Genomic DNA, 19,371 nt, shown 5'->3' with positions numbered 1-19,371 from the left:
AGTTTAAATTAGACAAATGTTAATAATGCCGAGGTGAAAAATGGCTTACTAAGAGAGGAAAGGTCTTAGGGTCAGCTAACCCAGAAGTTTACAGGTGAAAATGCATTCCTTTACGAGCCAATAAACAGGTTATAGGGCTAAGTATAATATTTCATGTATTGGGTACATAACATTACCATAGAAGGCCAAATATTTTAACAATCTCATAATTACTCCACGTAGTTCAGAGCAAAGAAAAACTATTAGCTGATGTATATAAATAAAAAAGAATTGTAAATCAATCTGTGCAGTCACAATGGCCCAGATTCTCAAAGAAGTTACGCTGGCGTATCTCGAGATGTGCGGCGTAAGTGTAAATATGCGGCGTTGTATCTATGCGCCGTACCGACAGAACCAGATACGCCTAAAAATAGGCTTCTTCTGACCGGTGCAACTTATCTATGGCGGCGTAGAGTAGGCGCATATTTACGCTGGGAGCATCTTGCGCTCCCATTGATTTCCTATTCAAATATGCAAATGAGGGAGCTGCGCTGATTCCCGAACGTACGTCCGCCCGACGCAGGCTACGCGCGGTGCGCGTAAGCTGTACGTCCGGCCTAAACTTGCCCCTCATAAAGCAGGGGCAACTTTGCACCAGACGTGTGCAGGTCAACTGGAAAGTAGCTTCAGCAGCACCGTTACGGACGAGCTGAGCAGCCACACTTGCAGGACAAGACATCTCCATGGTCATAGCACTATTAGTGTGCGCCCAGGCACGTAGGAGAAGGAGGGCACGGGAGAGGATATACCGAACGCGCATAAACATCTTTGGCATGGGCGATTCGAAGGTGTATCGCATCTTCAGATTCAACACTGATGCCATCCAGGAAATAGCCACAGCCCTGCATGATGACATCACCAGCCAGACACACCGCTCACATGCAGTGCAGCCACTGGTCAAGGTCCTGGCAACACTGCATTTCCTCGCCAGTGGATCTTTTCAGCGTACAAGTGGAGTTGTGGCTGGGATGTCACAAACCAGCATGAGCAGATGTGTGCACCAGGTTGTCCCCGCAATCCTCAGACGCATGTCCCACCACATCATCAGGTCAGCTGGAGAGCAGCTTCAGCAGCACCGTTACGGACGAGCTGAGCAACCACACTTGCAGGACAAGACATCTGTATGCCAACATGCCAGGGGCATCCATGGTCATAGCACTACTAGTGTGCGCCCAGGCACGTAGGAGGAGGAGGGCACGGGAGAGGATATACCGAACGCGCATAAACATCTTTGGCATGGGTGATTCGGAGGTGTATCGCATCTTCAGATTCAACACTGATGCCATCCAGGAAATAGCCACAGCCATACATGATGACATCACCAGCCAGACACACCGCTTACATGCAGTGCAGCCACTGGTCAAGGTACTGGCAACACTGCATTTCCTCGCCAGTGGATCTTTTCAGCGTACAAGTGGAGTTGTGGCTGGGATGTCACAAACCCGCATGAGCAGATGTGTGCACCAGGTTGTCCCCGCAATCCTTAGACGCATGTCCCACCACATCATCAGACCCACCCAGGAGCATCTGCGGAATAAGGCAATGGCGGATTTTGTCAGAATTGCAGGATTCCCACGCACCGTGGCACTACAGCCCCCCCTGTGACACAGAGCACATATTCCGCAATCGGAAGCACTGGCATTCCATCAATGTACAGGTGATAGTCGATGCCCAAGGCCTCATATGGCATGTCCGTGCCAAACACCCAGGGTCCAGCCATGACAGCTACATATACCGTCAAAGCACCATCCCAACATAATTTGAACAGAACGTGTATGGGAACAGCTGGATGGTTGGTGAGTGACATGGGAGTCAGGCATGACTGTCCGACCCCATGATGCAGAAATCACGAGTGGCACATGCACGACTAACATCCTCCTGTCTTTTCACTTCCAGGTGACTCTGCATATGCACTTGGACCCCATCTCATGACTCCATTCCGGGATCCCCAAACCACAGGAGAGCAAAACTACAATGCTGCACACATACGTACCCGTGGAGTGGTGGAACGCACATTTGGCACCCTGAAGTCCCGTTTCCGATGCCTGGATAAGTCTGGGGGTACCCTGTTGTATTCCCCAAACTTTGTGTGCCAGATCATCGGTGCATGTTGCATTCTGCACAACTTTGCCGAGAGAAAGGGGCCTGGAGATTGACCTACGTGATGACCTGACCCCCGAACCAGACATTCCCCCCCCTAACCGAGGCTACCCCGTCTGCTGAAGGAACAGCAGTCAGAAGTTGTCTCGTGGAACGTATCTTTGCACGTTAAACACACACATTCATCCTGGCACAAGGAGAATGCACGCATGCACACCACTGTGGTCCCTAGCACACACCCAACATCCACAACACATTGAAATAGCCCAAGTCCACCAAGCAGGACTTGGGAGCAGCAACGCAACGGCAAGGCTCCAATTATGTTGCTGACCATTCATACCACATTCACACTGGTCGTGGGAATAAATTCTCCCCAACGACCGAGGGTGACACCCCTTTGCTGGCAGGAGTGTCACCCCCCCACATTCACACACCAGTCACACTAATCTGCACACCTCACCGTGTGCATTATTACAAAAAAAAAAAAGCTCTTAACCAGAGCAATAAAAAAAAAAATAAACTCTTAACCAGAGCAATAAAAAAACAAAAACAACATAATTAGTTGCCCTGGCTGCTGCCACGGCCACGGCTCCGCAACTGCCTGGTTGACGGTGGGGGGGGGGACATCAGGTGGAGGAGCATCCACCATGGCTGGAGGCCTGCCCTGCCAAACACCCAGGGTCCAGCCACGACAGCTACATATACCGTCAAAGCACCATCCCAACATAATTTGAACAGAACGTGTATGGGAACAGCTGGATGGTTGGTGAGTGACATGGGAGTCAGGTATGACTGTCCGACCCCATGATGCAGAAATCACAAGTGGCACATGCACGACTAACATCCTCCTGTCTTTTCCCTTCCAGGTGACTCTGCATATGCACTTGGACCCCATCTCATGACTCCATTCCGGGATCCCCAAACCACAGGAGAGCAAAACTACAATGCTGCACACATACGTACCCGTGGAGTGGTGGAACGCACATTTGGCATCCTGAAGTCCCGTTTCCGATGCCTGGATAAGTCTGGGGGTACCCTGTTGTATTCCCCAAACTTCGTGTGCCAGATCATCGGTGCATGTTGCATTCTGCACAACTTTGCCGAGAGAAAGGGGCCTGGAGATTGACCTACGTGATGACCTGACCCCCGAACCAGACATTCCCCCCCTAACCGAGGCTACCCCGTCTGCTGAAGGAACAGCAGTCAGAAGTTGTCTCGTGGAACGTATCTTTGCACGTTAAACACACACATTCATCCTGGCACAAGGAGAATGCACGCATGCACACCACTGTGGTCCCTAGCACACACCCAACATCCACATCACATTGGATTAGCCCAAGTCCACCAAGCAGGACTTGGGAGCAGCAACGCAACGGCAAGGCTCCAATTATGTTGCTGACCATTCATACCACATTCACACTGGTCGTGGGGATAAATTCTCCCCAACGACCGAGGGTGACACCCCTTTGCTGGCAGGAGTGTCACCCCCCACATTCACACACCAGTCACACTAATCTGCACACCTCACCGTGTGCATTATTACAAAAAAAAAAAAAAGCTCTTAACCAGAGCAATAAAAAAAAAAATAGACTCTTAACCAGAGCAATAAAAAAACAACATAATTAGTTGCCCTGGCTGCTGCCACGCCCACGACCACAGCTCCGCAACTGCCTGGTTGATGGTGGGGGGGGGGGACATCAGGTGGAGGAGCATCCACCATGGCTGGAGGCCTGCCCTCTAACGCCACGGCAATGCCCTTCATCTGCCGTGAACGTAACCCCTCCGCCTCAATGGCAGCTGTGTGGCCCTGGACGGCCTCCGACAGGGTCCGCACCTCTGCCACGAAGGTAGCCGTTGTGGCCTGCAGCTCCCCCAAGCAGGTGATGACAGCTGCTGTGTTGCCAGCCACATCATGCAGACCATCATTGATGTGTCCCCTGGAGTCCAGGCTGTCGGCCACTCTCCTCATGTCCTGGGTCACCTTACCCATATGGCTGCTCTGCGAATCCTGGTCAGTGGTCAGGTTCACTGGCAGGTAGTCCAGAACCCCCCTGGTCTTCCTGGTTGCCTTCCTGGGGCCAGGAGAGGCTTCAGGCCTGGCATAGGTGGAGGGACTTGAGGGAGTGGGTATGTTGGGGATGGATCCAGAGGGACTTGAGGGAGTGGGTGGGTTGGGGATGGAGCCAGAGGGACTAGAGGATCGGAGGCTTGACGTCCGGGATGGAGCAGCCGAGATGGACGACTCCTCGAGATAGAGGGACACCTCCTCACCCAAATGTTCAGCAACATCCTGAATGACCATATCACTGGAGGTCTTGGCACTCCCCTCCACCAATGCCTCTTGGCTTCCCAGGGGGTCAGCGGCAGAATCATCAGGGGATGATGGCGTGGGACGGGCAGGGGCACCAGATGGCCCAGCTCCCTCCTGGACATCTGCGGATGACACAAAACATTCACATGTTGGTGGACCCACCCACTTGTCACATATTCCCTTCCACCCCCTCACATGCTACACACCAGATAGTAGAAAAAACACACTTACCTGTCCTCAAGGGCGGCTCAACTGAGTCGTAGCCCTGCACTCCCTCCACTTGCACCCTAGTAAGGCAGCCGGCAACAACCTGCTCGTCAGGAGTCAGACAGACCCTAGAGGCTGGTCCACCACCAGTGCCCGTGGCATGCCTCGTCATGATGGCCATCTTCTCCTTCACCCTCCTGTGAAGATCGTTCATCTTCTTTGAGATGTCCTGGGGCCTTCTCACCTCATTGCCCACGGCATTCACTTGGTTGGTGATCCTCATAAGAATACCTTTGACTGTGATCTACAAACCTAAATAGTGCAGCGCAACTTTAATTAGTGAAATAAATGTCCATAAATCAAAAACAATCCAAGGATGAACTCTGCAAAAAAAGTCCAATCACCAACGTGCATCAAGTGTTACAATGTCTTTCATAAACCATCACCAATTGTGCCAAACGCCTCCATCACAATAGTGAGTGGCCGCTCGCCTCCAGAATATGACCACAGAGCCAACAGTAGGTTAAATGCACTTTACCCTTTCAAGGTATAATCTAAACTTATTGTGGTGTTCTCCTCTGCTCAGAAGCTCAGACATACAATGGCATCAATGAAAGATAAAGAAACAGCAAATGGTGCTTTCTATTTAAAATATATCTATTGCTGCTAAGAACAAAATGGCACTTACAAAACAATGCTGGGACAAACACTCGATATTACATGCACATTGCCGATTGGTAAGATGGCCGCAGGATGGCGTCATATCAGCCCCCCCCCCACCGGATGTCATCCTGTGTCCATCTTATCAACAAGTCTTCCAATGAGGAAATCTCTCCCAAGACTTAACATGTATAGGGGCGGGGCCAAGTATAGGATGTCATCCCGCGGCCATCCTACCAAACAGCAATGTGCATGTAATATCGAGTGCTTGTCCTAGCATTGTTTTGTAAGTGCCATTTTGTTGTTGGCTGCAATAAATACATTTTAAATAGAGAACATTTTTGCTGTTTCTTTATCTTTCATGGATGTCCCTGTATGTCTGAGCTTCTGAGCAGAGGAGAACACCATAGTATTTGAAGATTAACCCTTGAAAGGTTACAGTGCATTTGACCTACAGTTGTCTCAGTGGTCATATTCTGGAGGTGGGCGGTCACTCACTATTGTGGTGGAGGCGTTTGGCACAATGCGTGTTGGTTTATCAAGAATAATATAACACTTGATGCACATTGGTGATTGATTTACGGAGTTCATCCTTAGATTGCTTTTTATTTACGGACATTTATTTCACAAATTTGGTTTCGCTGCACTATTTATGTTTGTAGATGCATAAAAACTGGTAGGATTTCAGTGACAGATAATTTCTGATTGATTGTCCTTAGATATTCAATCTTGTATATTGTCCTTTGCCTTACTGAATACAGTCAAATACTGTATGTAAATTTATTATGTCCTGTATTAGATTATAAAAGTTAGATTCGGTCTGCTAAAGTACAAATGTCACAGAATAGCAGTTCCCTCCAGGTGCCGCTTTGCTATGCATATCTAAACACACTTTTTGGGTCACGTATCTAACCCTTCCCCCTCAGGCATTCTTTTCCTATCTGTTGGCAATTGAAGCCACCCATCAGAGTGCTGAGCCAATAACGTGGTTAAGGTGAAAGAGCCCAACTATTAATTTAAAAAGTTGGGTCTCCATACTTTCTAAACAAAGGGACATGTTAAACTTTAGAGGGGCTGGACTGTGGCCATCAGGAGTAGAAAAGGCCCCAACATCAGTGGGAAAAAACAGAGCCCCATATTTGGTGTCGGTGGAAGGAGTTGTGCCCCAATGTTGATGTCATTAGGAGGAATTGTGTCATTGGACCCCGTTGTTGATGTCGTTGGGAGAAATTGTGCCTCGTCATTGGTGTCATTGGGCCCCATGGTTGGTGTCATTGAGAGGAATTGTATCCCATCGTTGGTGTCATTAGACCCCATTGTTGGATGTCATTGAGAGGAATTAGATCCCATTATTTGTGTCATTGGAAGAAATTGTGCCCCATCGTTGGTATCAGTGGGGGGTATTGTGCCCCATTGTTGGATGTATTGGTGGCAGCATCTAATGTGAGTGCTGGCGTTTTTGGCTTATGGTTTTATCTACATTTATGGTTTTATAAAAATCTTGATGCATTTGTACTTGACAGGTTTTTAATAAATACTATGTGACTATACTATACTTACTATATGACACTTTTTTGTCTATAGTTTATGACATGTGATCGATGTGAGTCTAAGGCCTCGTACACACGACCGAGAAACTCGACAGAATCCATCAAGAAACTTGGTGGCAGAGCTTTTTTGCCGAGGAAAACGGTAGTGTGTATGTTTTTCATCGAGAAAACTGTCGAGGAACTCAACGAGAAAAAAAGAGAACAATTTCTCTTTTTCCTCGACGGGAGTCTCAATTTCCTCGTCGTGTTCATCGTCGGGCTGGTTTTCAACGAGAAACTTGAGAGTGTTTATGCTAAGAAACCCGTGCATGGTCAGAAAAAAGTATGAGACGGGAGTAAAAGTAGCATTTGTAATGGAGATAACACATTTTTCACGCTGTAACAGACTCAAAAGCGCGAATCGTCTCTTACCAAACTTTTACTTAACACGCAGTAACATGAGATTAGCAAAAGCAGCCCCAAGGGTTGTGCCAGTGGAATCGAACTTCCCCTGCCGTCGTACGTGTTGTACGTCACCGCGTTTGAGAACAACGAGATTTGGTCTTGACCGTGTGTACGCAAAGAAAGCCTGTCGAGTTTCTCGACAAGCCTAACAAGGAACTTGTCGAGGAAAACGATGGGTACGAGGCCTTAGAGTTGTGCCCCCTGGAGAATAATGGAAGGGCATTTGTGATATCCGCATTGCCATTGGAAGGATCTCGGTCATAGCCACATTGGTATTTACATTGGCCTTGTTGTTGCTCAGTGATTTGGCAGCATATGTGACAGTGAGTGCACACTGCATGTGGGTGGAGGTTGGTGTGGTAAAGGTTCCCGCTGTTTTCTTCACATGTCTTGTATTTTTGCTTGTGAGTGACACTGCATGCGTGGCAGCGATACTTGTGGTTATTATAAACAGTATTACACTATATGGTCTTCCTTTCTTCCTATGCTATAACCAGAGTTTGGTATCCTAAAGAAGTTCCAGCTATTCTGGAAGGATATGGATACATGCATTATTGCTGCACTTAATTGAGCAACCAGGATCTCTAGTGAGTAAAACATTCGCACCACACTGCGCCTCCCCATAAGTTACCGTGTTTAAAAAAAAAAAATCTCCTCTGGGTGATCAATATACATTGGAAGCATTTTCACAAACTTGGTAACAGACTCCTACCTTTTTGTTGCTGCAAAGAAATAGCTGTTTGAGTCTCCAGACTGAGTGCAGACTGACCATTGGGTGGGGGACTTAGAGAGTATCTCACTAAAACCTACGGGCCAGATCCACATAGCGAGTACTTACTTTCAAATTACCCGCGTCGTATCTTTAGTTTGAATCCTCAAACCAAGATACGACGGCATCTGGGTAAGATCCGACAGGCGTACGGCTTCGTATGCCTTCGGATCGTAGGTGCAATACTTTGCATAGTTTTCTGCGTCGGGTATGCAAATTAGCTTTTTCTGACGATCCACGAACGTACGCGCGCGCGGCCACCGCATTCTCTTACGTCGTCTCTAGTCGGCTTTTTCCGGCGTATAGTTAAAGCTGCTATTTTGCGGCGTATAGATAGACTTGCCATGTTAAAGTATGGCCATCGTTCTCGTGAATTTTTTTTTTTTAGCGCAAGTCGTCCGTGAATAGGGATGGACGTAAGTCACGTCTAAGTTCAAAAAATGACGTCGTTGCGACGTCATTTCACGCAAAGCACGGCGGGAAATTTCGAAACGGAGCATGCGCAGTTCAATCGGCGCGGAGACGCGCTTCATTTAAATGAATCACGCCCCCTACCCGCCGATTTGAATTCCGCCGCCAGAAATACAATCTTCCTGGATTTGACTTAAAGCCAGGTAAGATACGGCGGCGTAGCGTATCTCTGATACGCTGCGCCTGTCCATTTGTATGTGGATCTGGCCCTACATTTTTTTTTTTTTGATGCCCGCCGACATCTGATCTGATCCTGTCCGCTAAAAACAGACAGCTTAGGATGCATTGCCCATCCAATCCGCCTGGCAGATTGGATCGACTGACAGTCGGATGTAAATGGACATGTGGTCCGTTTACATATGACCGCTCCATAAAGGAAAGCAAGCTGTGTCTGTGTACCCTCTGCGTAAGCAAAGCAGAACATACTTGTCATCCGCTTGCTCAGCAGGGATCAACAGACAGATTCCTGAGCAGCCCGCCCCGTGTGAAAGGGGTTTTCAAGGCATTGTGATTAGGCACATGATGAGAGTTTTTCATAGTCTTAATTTAATGGCATTTAACATATCCATACAATATACTGTATTGTAACATGTGCTGGTAATTTGATTGCTGAAGGATGACTGAAAGTAACATTTCAGCTAATGACCATGGTAGAATTTCCGCTAAGTACAAGTCTCGAGGTGCATAGAAGCAATTCACATAGTTCAAATTCTGGCCAGGAAGCAGCCATGTGCTGTACATGTTTAACTACAAAATTACTGAGGCCCAACTAAATTTTATAGACAGATTTACACCTGGGAAACATATCTCCAGGGTAGGATCCAGTTAAGGACGACACAATCTACAGAGAAATTTAGCTGTGTAAATGCTGAGTTTGTAATACGCCATTCTCTTAAATACCCAACTTGCTTATTAAAGCTGAAGTTTGATCAGCCTATTACTTGCCTCTGGTTTTTCCTTTCCTTCTTCACCAACATGCTATTAAGATAAGGTAGAAGCTTTATGTTTTCCTTAATATCTTATAAAAATAGGAGACCATAAGGATTTTGGGAGCACTCACTGACGGTTAACCGCTATCTACATATAAGGGTTCTTTTACCGCTTTACCAAGTGGATCAGGTCAGGGCAAGACTTAGGGTGGTGGGGGCCCCTGGGCTTGAGTGCTGATTGATTGAAGGGGCCCCCTGGAGCCGAGATCGAAGTTGTTGAGCGGGGGGGGGGGTTCTACCGCTGGATGGATTTCTTACCTCTTCATCCACAACTGCATGGCTCTTCCTGCTTCCTCCTCCCGGGGCCCCCTATTGGGCGGGGCCCATGGACTTGAGCCCAGTCAAGCCCAATGGTAAGTCCGGCCCTGGATCAGGTATATAGCAGTCTTGTCACTTCTATCAGTGTCCTGTTAAAGCTTAAAGTAGGAGTTTTCATTATTCTCTGACTGTCCTATGAGGCTCCATGACCTCTGACCCTCTGTCTGGACAGTGCTGATTGTCCCTGTGCCGATCACATGCACCCTCCCAAGATGAAAAAAAAAAACACTCTCTAGCAATACACACCAAACTGAGCATGTGCAGAGTGACTCCAAAGGCTCTGTGCTATCAGCAGATGGATTGGAGACATTGGAAGAAGGGTAGGATCAGAGAAGACAGGCTCAAGTAGCATTTTTTACACACTGCAGAGGACTAACCCCTTAGGTTCCACAGTGAGTATAACAAGCACGTTTTACTGCAATACACACCAAACTGAGCATGTGCAAAGTGACTCCAAAGGCTCTGTGCTCTCAGCAGATGGATTGGAGACATTGGAAGAAGGGTAGGATCAGAGAAGACAGGCTCAAGCAGCATTTTTACACACTGCAGAGGATTAACCTCTTAGGTTCCAAAGTGAGTATAACAAGCACGTTTTACTGCAATACACACCAAACTGAGCATGTGCAGAGTGACTCCAAAGGCTATGTGCTTTCAGCAGATGGATTGGAGACATTGGAAGAAGGGTAGGATCAGAGAAGACAGGCTCAATCAGCATTTCTACACAATGCAGATGATTAACCCCTTAGGTTCCACAGTGAGTATAACAAGCTTGCTTTACTGCATATACAGAATGAATTTACTGTTGTGGGTTTAGTAACACCTTAAGGCAAAACTGTGCCATATGTATTTTCATCATGATGAGTAAATAGAGCTGTCCATACAACTGCCTGTTTCATTTGCTGTTTATTTCAATAGAGCTAGAACATGCATGATACAAAAATCTGTATTCTTCAGACTTTCCTTTTAGCACACGAGGAAGGTTCAAAGTAGGAATGTAAAAAATGTTCACCTGGTCTGTATAGGCAGCATAACGTTCTGTTTGATGACTCTGAGTGTTAAATGCAGAATATTTCATAAGGAGAGGGAGGAGTTAAAAAAATATTTTATGCTGTATCCTTTGGAAGGCTAAAAATGTCAGCTATTTTAATAGCCATATAAGTATTTTGATTCTAATCTTGTGTAGGAAAGCTTTTTTCTGAAAACCAGTTTAATATATCTCATCCCCATTTTACAGCCAAACCTTTTTTTGCATGGAAATTAAAGGGGCAGCGTTTGCATAAAACTATAAATAACCCCTGCAACACAAATGTGAAGGACCAGCTGCATGCAGTTCCTCCAGTGATTGTCTTGCTAATCTGCTCGTACTGTTTGCCTGTGACTGCCAATTGTATGGAATTCACTAACACATTGGTGGAGGCAGCACAAGCTTTGATAGGAGAGCACTGGACCATACCATTTCCAGTTGGTTACATCGGGGCTTCAAAGCTAAAATATATAGCTACAAACTAGGCAGCAAATTACAAACTCCAGCCTATACCATATTGTTTTTTGGCAATACAAACGTATTACATATAGCACCTTTTGATGTAAAAATTTCCAATGCTGTACTCTAGACCAGTGGTCTCCAAACTGTGGCCCGGAGGCCAGATGTGGCCCTTTGCTTGCTTTTATCTGGCCCTTGGGGCACTTTTTCTCCCACTGACACCAGTAATGGGTCCCTATTTCTCCCTATGATGACCAAGGCGGGTCACTATTCCTCCTCCTAATACCAAATGTGGTTATATTTACTCCTACTGATGCCAGGAACATTTTAATCCCACTGGTCAAAGTCCAGCCCTCCTAAAGTCTGAAGGACAATAAACCGGCTCTTCAACTTCACAGTTGAAGCACATGTAAGAGGGGCTTCGTAGTTGGCTGAATTTGGCAGCAAAGTCCTTACCCCCGCTCCAGCCCAGCGAAAACTCTGTCCCTCCTGCTGAGGTCAAACCCTTCGCCATCTTGTGTCCTGCACCTTGCCACATCTCCCCACACAACATTCCAAGCTATAGACCTTTACATCCTCAAGGGTGGAATGTCCACACAAGAAATAGTTTTCTGCACTTTACTGGTTGTGTTCAAGAGACAGTAATACAGTCACATCACAATTACATACATTACATTCTGGAGTCACTTGACATTACACAGTCAATCACATTTAGTGGATAAACCCTCCAGTGAAGCAGTCTCACACAGCGATCTCCAGATCTTACAATCCACCTTAGCCCCCAACTCCATTAAGAACATAATGACTACAGTCGACTCCTCCTATGTACAGTCCTACTCTATCCCGCCTCTTGCCCTCCCCAGGGCCTACGTGTGCTGGCTACATTCTCACAAATGTGGGGTGTTTAGCTCCCACGCACCATGTGCTTGTGTGCCCCTCCTCACCTGGCTTATATATGGGTACTAACTCACACCTGACATCCCTGTGGAAGGTCTTTACCTAAAAATGGCCTAACACCTGGTTTTACAACCTGCTGTTGCTGTACCAGACACTATTCTGCCTGGTGGCACAATATCTAACTGCACCTGCCTATACTGTAGCATTTTGTTGTCTAAAATACATCAATCAGCTATAACATTATGACCACTGATGGTTAAAGAGAGTAACATTGAATATCTCATGACAATGGCACCTGAAAATGGATGAGATATATTAGACAGCTAGTGAACATATTGTCCCTAAAGTTGCTTTGTTGAAACTAGAAAAAATGGACAAGCATAAAGATTTGAGTGAATTTGTAATGGCTAGATGGGTCAGAGTAACTCCAAAACTGCAGCTCCTGTGGGATGTTCCTGGTCTGCAGTGGTCAGGACTTACCAAAAGTGGTCCAAGGAAGTACAATTGGCAAACCAATGACAAGGACATGGGTAGCCAAGGCTCATTGATGCACATGGGGCGTGAAGGCTGACCCATGTACTCTGATCCAATACAAGAGCTACTGTAGCTCAACTTGCTGAAAAAGATAATGCTGGTTCTGATAGAAATGTGTCAGAACACAGAGTACATTGTGGTTTGTTGTGTATTAGACTGCATAGCCACAGACCGGTCAGGATGCCCATGCTGACCTGTATTGATAGTCAAGTGCCTACAATGGGAACCAGAGAATCAAAGAACCCAGGCCCAAGGTCACCCTCAGACTGGGGAGCTCATTCAAAGGCCCCGACAGCCTAACACTCTATCTCCATCTTCTACCCGATACAACTCCTCCCCAGCAGAGCTGACCCTGGTTATTTAAGGAGGCCTGCCCTCTGCCAATCCAAGTTGGGGATTGATCAGGGCTCCTTAGAATACCCCAGGTGGCTCCACCTCCCCTCCAGACTCTCTTTCTAGAAAACACTAGAAGATTCTAGAATGAAGTAAGAGGGCCTAGTGATGCCACCTGTGAGTCACCCAGCACAACCCTGAGCCACTACCAGCCCAAATCAAACACACCCAGGCTTGGCTGAGCCTAATGGCGCATACACACATTCGGAATTTCCAACAACAAATGTTCGATGGGAGCTTGTTGTCGGAAATTCCGACCGTGTGTAGGCTCCATCGGACATTTTCTGTCAGGATTTCCGACAACAAAAATTTGAGAGCTGGTTCTTAGATTTTCCGACAACAAAATCCGTTTTCGTAAATTCCGATCGTGAGTAGACAATTCCGACGCACAAAATTCCACGCATGCTCTGAATCAAGAACTAGTGTTCATAATGGAGCACATTTGTCACGCTGTAAAGGACTGAAAAGCACAAGGCTGAAAAGCGCAAGTCGTCTCTCACCAGACTTCTACTAACACGACTGGTATTGAACTCCCCTTTAATAGTGCCGTCATACGTGTTGTACGTGACCACGTTCTTGGCGTTCGGAATTTCTGACAGCGTTTGTGTGACCGTGTGACCGTTTTGTTGTCGGAATGTCCAATCGTCTGTACTAATTCCCTAGCACATTTAAAAATGTTCTTTCAAGTGATTGGGTATTCTTTGGAAAGTGAATTTTCACCTTCATTAAGCTAAGGGTAACAGTCTATTTGCCTTCAGTAAATCAAACACAGTGCTGAACCACTGGATGCAAGATGTCAAGATATTTTCTTGCCACACTCTGGGCCCCTTAGTACTAATTGAGTATCGTTTAAACGCCACGGGCCACGGCCTACCTGAGAATTGGAGAGGATGGGGATATGGTGGCAGTTGCTGAGGCTGACCATACACATACCCACCCACAAAAGTTTTTTTTTAATGGACTATCTCGGTACTGATACACGGACACGGATTTATAAAATATAATTGTTTAATACATATAAAACATACAGAGAGTGTTAAAATATAAACCACTAGCAACTATCAACGGGTTGCCCCGTAAGATCTCTGTTGGAGTGGGACATACTGTAAGCTGTTCTTTCCTCAACCGGTTTAGCTTCTTCAGGAGGAGTTGTCTATGGAACAAAGAGTGTAATAAGACAGATAGTATAATACAATCATTTTCAACATAATAACACAGTCAAAAAAGTAGCAAAAAGATCTGCTCACCCAACCGGTCAAAGTCAAATGACAAACGGAAAGCTCGAAAGCTTCCCTCCGCAACGAACAAGGGGGATTGTAGATGAAAACCTTAAGTTTAAGAAATAATAATAATGATTAGCATGGAAGGGATTTTGGTTAATACCAAAGGTTAACCAGAAGTGGAGGAATAATTGGGAGGGAGGGAATGGGGGGGGGGAAAGGTGGGGGGAAAGAGGGGGGGAGAGATAGAAGGAGAAGTATTGTTGAGTATTGTTGCTGACCATGTCCATCCCATTATGACTACACTGTACCCATCTTCTGATGGCTCCCTCCAGTAGGATAATGTCACAAAACTCAATCATCACACCATTATTGCATTGTAAACGGAGCACATAGAAAGCAAGTATTTTATACTCCAGTGAAGGCTACATGGCATTTCTCAGGCAGGTTTCCTGATGATGAAAACCGAAGACCATGGCTGTGCAATCGATGTCACCATGTGGCAGGTTGACAACACATAAGCACAACTAGAAGATAAAGTGTTGTCACCCCATAATAGGAAGTGAACAAGGACCTTTCTTGGAAGATCACCAGGTATTATTTAAATGAATGTTGCAGATTTAAAGGGGGGGGGGGGACATACTTTTGAAAATACATTAACATGCTAAAGCTTATATGAAATTTTATTGAGTTTGGTTTGGGTTTACATTCACTTTAAAGTAGTAGGAAACCACATCCATAAATAAATCGGGCCCCCGGGCAATTTAAGTCATAATGTGCTAGTTTGCGATGTGACCGCACAATTTTCATTCAAGGTGTGACAGCACCAAAAGCTGAAAACAGGCTTGGGCTGGAAGGGGGTGAAAGTGCCCAGTAGGCAAGTGGTTTAAGAGGAATGTGGAGGATGCAAACAAGCGTTAACGTCCCCTTTTGGGGAAAGGGGACGTTCTGCTTGTTTACAACGCATACTAGCACATTATGACAAACTTACCTAAAAAAACGAAGCCCTCAAGTGGTGCGCTATCACCACTGAAGGCACTTCCATCTTTACCCGGTCTTCTTTCCAGATTTGCTGGCTTTGGCTATCTGATTGACCAAGAAGCCGGTGATGACATCACTCTCACGCTGCATCTAAAGTAAATATCTCCTAAACGCTGCATGTTTAGGAGATATTTACAGTACCTATAGGTAAACCTTATTATAGGCTTACCTTTTGGTAAAAATTATACATAAAAGTTTACTGCCTCTTTAACTATAGATCGGAATCCAGGACACATTTTAACCAAATTTAATTTAATTTAAACCAAATGCAAAAATGGTATCAAATACTAGATGTGTGTCATCCGGTATTAGAAATATACTTTTTACTAGGTGAAGACTTACTCCAACATGAAATACACAGAAGCCCAGTGGCAAATGAATAAGAAGCTCAGCTTCCAGAGGTGAATTCCTCAGTGACAGCTCCATTCTACAAAACTATTTTTGCCTCCAGGTTTCAACTTGGAATGACACTACAGTCCTGTCCACAGCTGGCTAAGGTATTAAAGCGCACCTTACCCCTAAACATACAGACAAATATTTTAAATGCTACAAACAGCTGCATTTTATGAGCAAGGCTTAGTAGTTCTACTTAGGAAAAATGACAAATGGAATTTTTTTTTTAGGTACTCATCTAAATGCAGTCTTAATGATGGTGACATTTGGGGATTTACTGTATGTTCTTTACTTTTATATACTGAGTGGAAAGCAATTTACGTGCTTTAATAGAAAGACTAAATGTATAAAACTTGAAGGAAAGACTACACTAACAATTCACATATTGATTGACAAGGAAGACTACAAACGTGCACAGATATATGAATATACCGTAATCAATTCTACAAATGGATTTCATGGTGAGTCAGCGAGTCTTAGCATGTTAGATAGTAGATGATTCATTGAATGGTCTTCTTGTGTACTCAGTTATGTGGTACACAGTACCGTCCAAGTTGTCTACCTGACGCATTGAAGAGACTGGGGTAGGAGCTGGCCCAATGTTCCTGTATCTAGTAGGGATGAGCCCACGGTTCGAGACGAACGTAAGTTCGAGACGAACATGGGGTGTCCGCCCGTTCACTGAATCACGAACATTATGGGGCATTCGTGGGAAATTAGAGCACCATGGAATGCCTCATAATCAGGGCTGGACTGGGACAAAAATTTGGCCCTGGACTTCATCCAGACTGGCCCACTTTGATAGGTCTCTCCTATGGCGGCCAGGCAACTCCCGCCCCCCCCCCAGCCACCCAAGCCCCCTCTCCCCCTTCACTAGCCACTAGCCGTTCTACTTTATTAGAGTAAAATGGCTGGAACTGGTACTCTTATAGGCAGTACCAGTGGGGAAGCTAGACATTATTTCACCCGGGCAAAGAATCAGTTCGGTGCCCCCCCCCATGGGACAATATTAGGCAGAAGTGAGAAACTCCCAGGCCATAGCTGTTGAGTCAGCTGTCTGTCCCCTCCCCGTGCTCCTTCTGGTTCCCCCCATGCTCCTCTGCCACCCCCCCCTGCTCCTCTGGTCCTCCCCCTGCTTCTCTGTTCCCCCCAGTTGAGCACTGCGGGGAGGGAGAGGAGGTGAGTGCTGCAGGGAGGGAGAGACAGAGGAGCGGAGGGGGGCGGCGGCCCGCTGTCACTGAAGCCGGCCCACTAAGCCATCGGCCCACCTGTAGTCCCAATGGCCAGTCCATCCCTGCTCATAATGCATGTGAGATCGTAGAGCATTGATGTCTGATGATTGGCCAAAGCATGCACCTGACCAATGACAGCGCGCTCTGCTGTGAGAGCCATGATTGGCCAAAGGCAGGGTGCCTTTAGCCAAACATGGCTCAGGGGGCTAAGTCCACACCCAAACTATGTAAGGCTGCTTACATAGTGGCCGTACATAGTGTGATGAATGAGAGCAGCAAAATGACATTTCTAAAGGAAAAAATGTCCTTTAAAACTGCTTGCGGCTGTAATGTATTGCTGTATCCTGGCAAAATACATAGAAATCATTGAAAAAAAACTTCAGGTCTGGTATGGATTTAAGGGGAACCCCGGGCCAAAATAATAAAAAAAAAGGCAATAACTTGGGGGGTTCAGGTCATCCCTACCTACTAGAAGACCTACATGGAAGAAGATAACTTATTCTATTTTGTAATATGACACATTCTGTGAGATGCAGGCATAAGATCTAACTAAGTTTATTCAACATCAGTGTTCTAATGGCTCCAACCCTTCTGCTTATATCTATAGTGGATCTTAATAGTAGATATTTAAAGAATGAATGACAGGATCTCTAAAGCTCATTCACAAAATCAGACATCCCAACCTGAAAAAACTCAATTAAGGGTCATTTCCTATAGCTGCATCAAGTGCCAGCAGGTATGGGCAAGAGGGGTGGACTGAGCCCCTTATGGGGCCCCCTACTGACCCTGGGCCGTCAGGCAGTGCACGAATGGCCAGTCCGATGCTGATCATAATATAGATATAAAAGTGTAGCGTAATTGCAAAAGATGTTGGATGTTCCCAAAGTGCTGTATCAAAGCACATTAATAGAAAGTTATGTGGAAGGGAAAAGTGTGGAAGAAAAAGGTGCACAAGCAGCAGGGATGACCGCAGCCTGGAGAGGATTGTCAGAAAAAGGCCATTCAAAAGTGTTGGGGAATTCCACAAGGAGTGGACTGAGGCTGAGTCAGTGCATCAAGAGCCACCACACACAGACGGATCCTGGACATGGGCTTCAAATGTTCTATTCCTCTTGTCATCCACTCCTGACCAACAAACAACGTCAGAAACGTCTTACCTGGGCTAAAGAAAAACAGACCTGGTCTGTTGCTCAGTGGTCCAAAGTCCTCTTTTCTTAAGAGAGCAAATTTTGCATCTCATTTGGAAACCAAGGACCCAGAGTATGGAGGAAGAATGGAGAGACACACACTGCAAGATGCTTGAAGTCCAGTGTGAAGTTTCCACAGTCTGTGTGGATTTGGGGAGCCATGTCACCTTCTGGTGTTGGTCCACTGTGCTTCATTAAGTCCAGGGTCTAACAGGAGATTTTGGAGCACTTCATGCTTCCTTCTGCAGATGAGCTCTATGAGGAGGCTGACTTCATTTTCCAGCAGGACTTGGCACCTGCCCACACTGCCAAAATCACCAAAACCTGGTTCAATGACCGTGGGATTACTGTGCTTGACTGGCCAGCAAAATCATCTGACCTGAACCCCATACAGAATCTATGGGGCAATGCCAAGAGAAAGATGAGACATGAGAATGAACAATGCAGAAGAGATGAAGGCCTCTATTAAAGCATCCTGGTCTTCCATAACACCTCAGCAGTGCCACAGGCTGATAGCTTCCATGCCACGCCGCATTGAGGCAGTAATTGCTGCAAAAGGGGCCCAAACCAAGTACTGAGTACATATGCATGCTTACACTTTTCAGAGCTCTGATATTGTTCTATGTACCATCCTTGTTTTATTGATTGCATGTAAGATTTTAATTTTCCAAGATTTTGGATTTGGGGTTTTCATGAGCTGTAAACCATAATCATCACAATTATGACAAATCATGGCTTGAACTATCTTGCTTTACATGTAATGAGTCTCTCTCATATATTAGTTTCACCTTTTAAGTTGCATTAGTGAAATAAATAAACTTTTGCACGATATTCAAATTTTTCAAGTATCACCTGTATAAACACAAATCAAATACTATTAAGGGCTGGCAAAGGATTTTTATCCAGTCCTGACATTTAGGGGTTGATTTACCGTATTTATTGGGGTATAGCGCGCTCCTGCGTATAGTGCGCACCCCTAAATTTGCCCAGAAATTCCTGTGAAAAAAAGATTTTTGTACTTACAGTTTGGTGTCTTGCACGGCGTCCATCGGCGGCCTCGTCGGGTCCGGCGTCCGTCTGCGGCTTCGGGTGTCCTCTTCGTCGGGTCCGGCGTCCTCCTGCAGCGTCCTCCC

This window comes from Rana temporaria, chromosome 6, assembly GCF_905171775.1.
Source record: "Rana temporaria chromosome 6, aRanTem1.1, whole genome shotgun sequence".
Taxonomy (NCBI): Eukaryota; Metazoa; Chordata; class Amphibia; order Anura; family Ranidae; genus Rana; species Rana temporaria.
Note: the sequence above shows the minus strand (reverse complement) of the source record.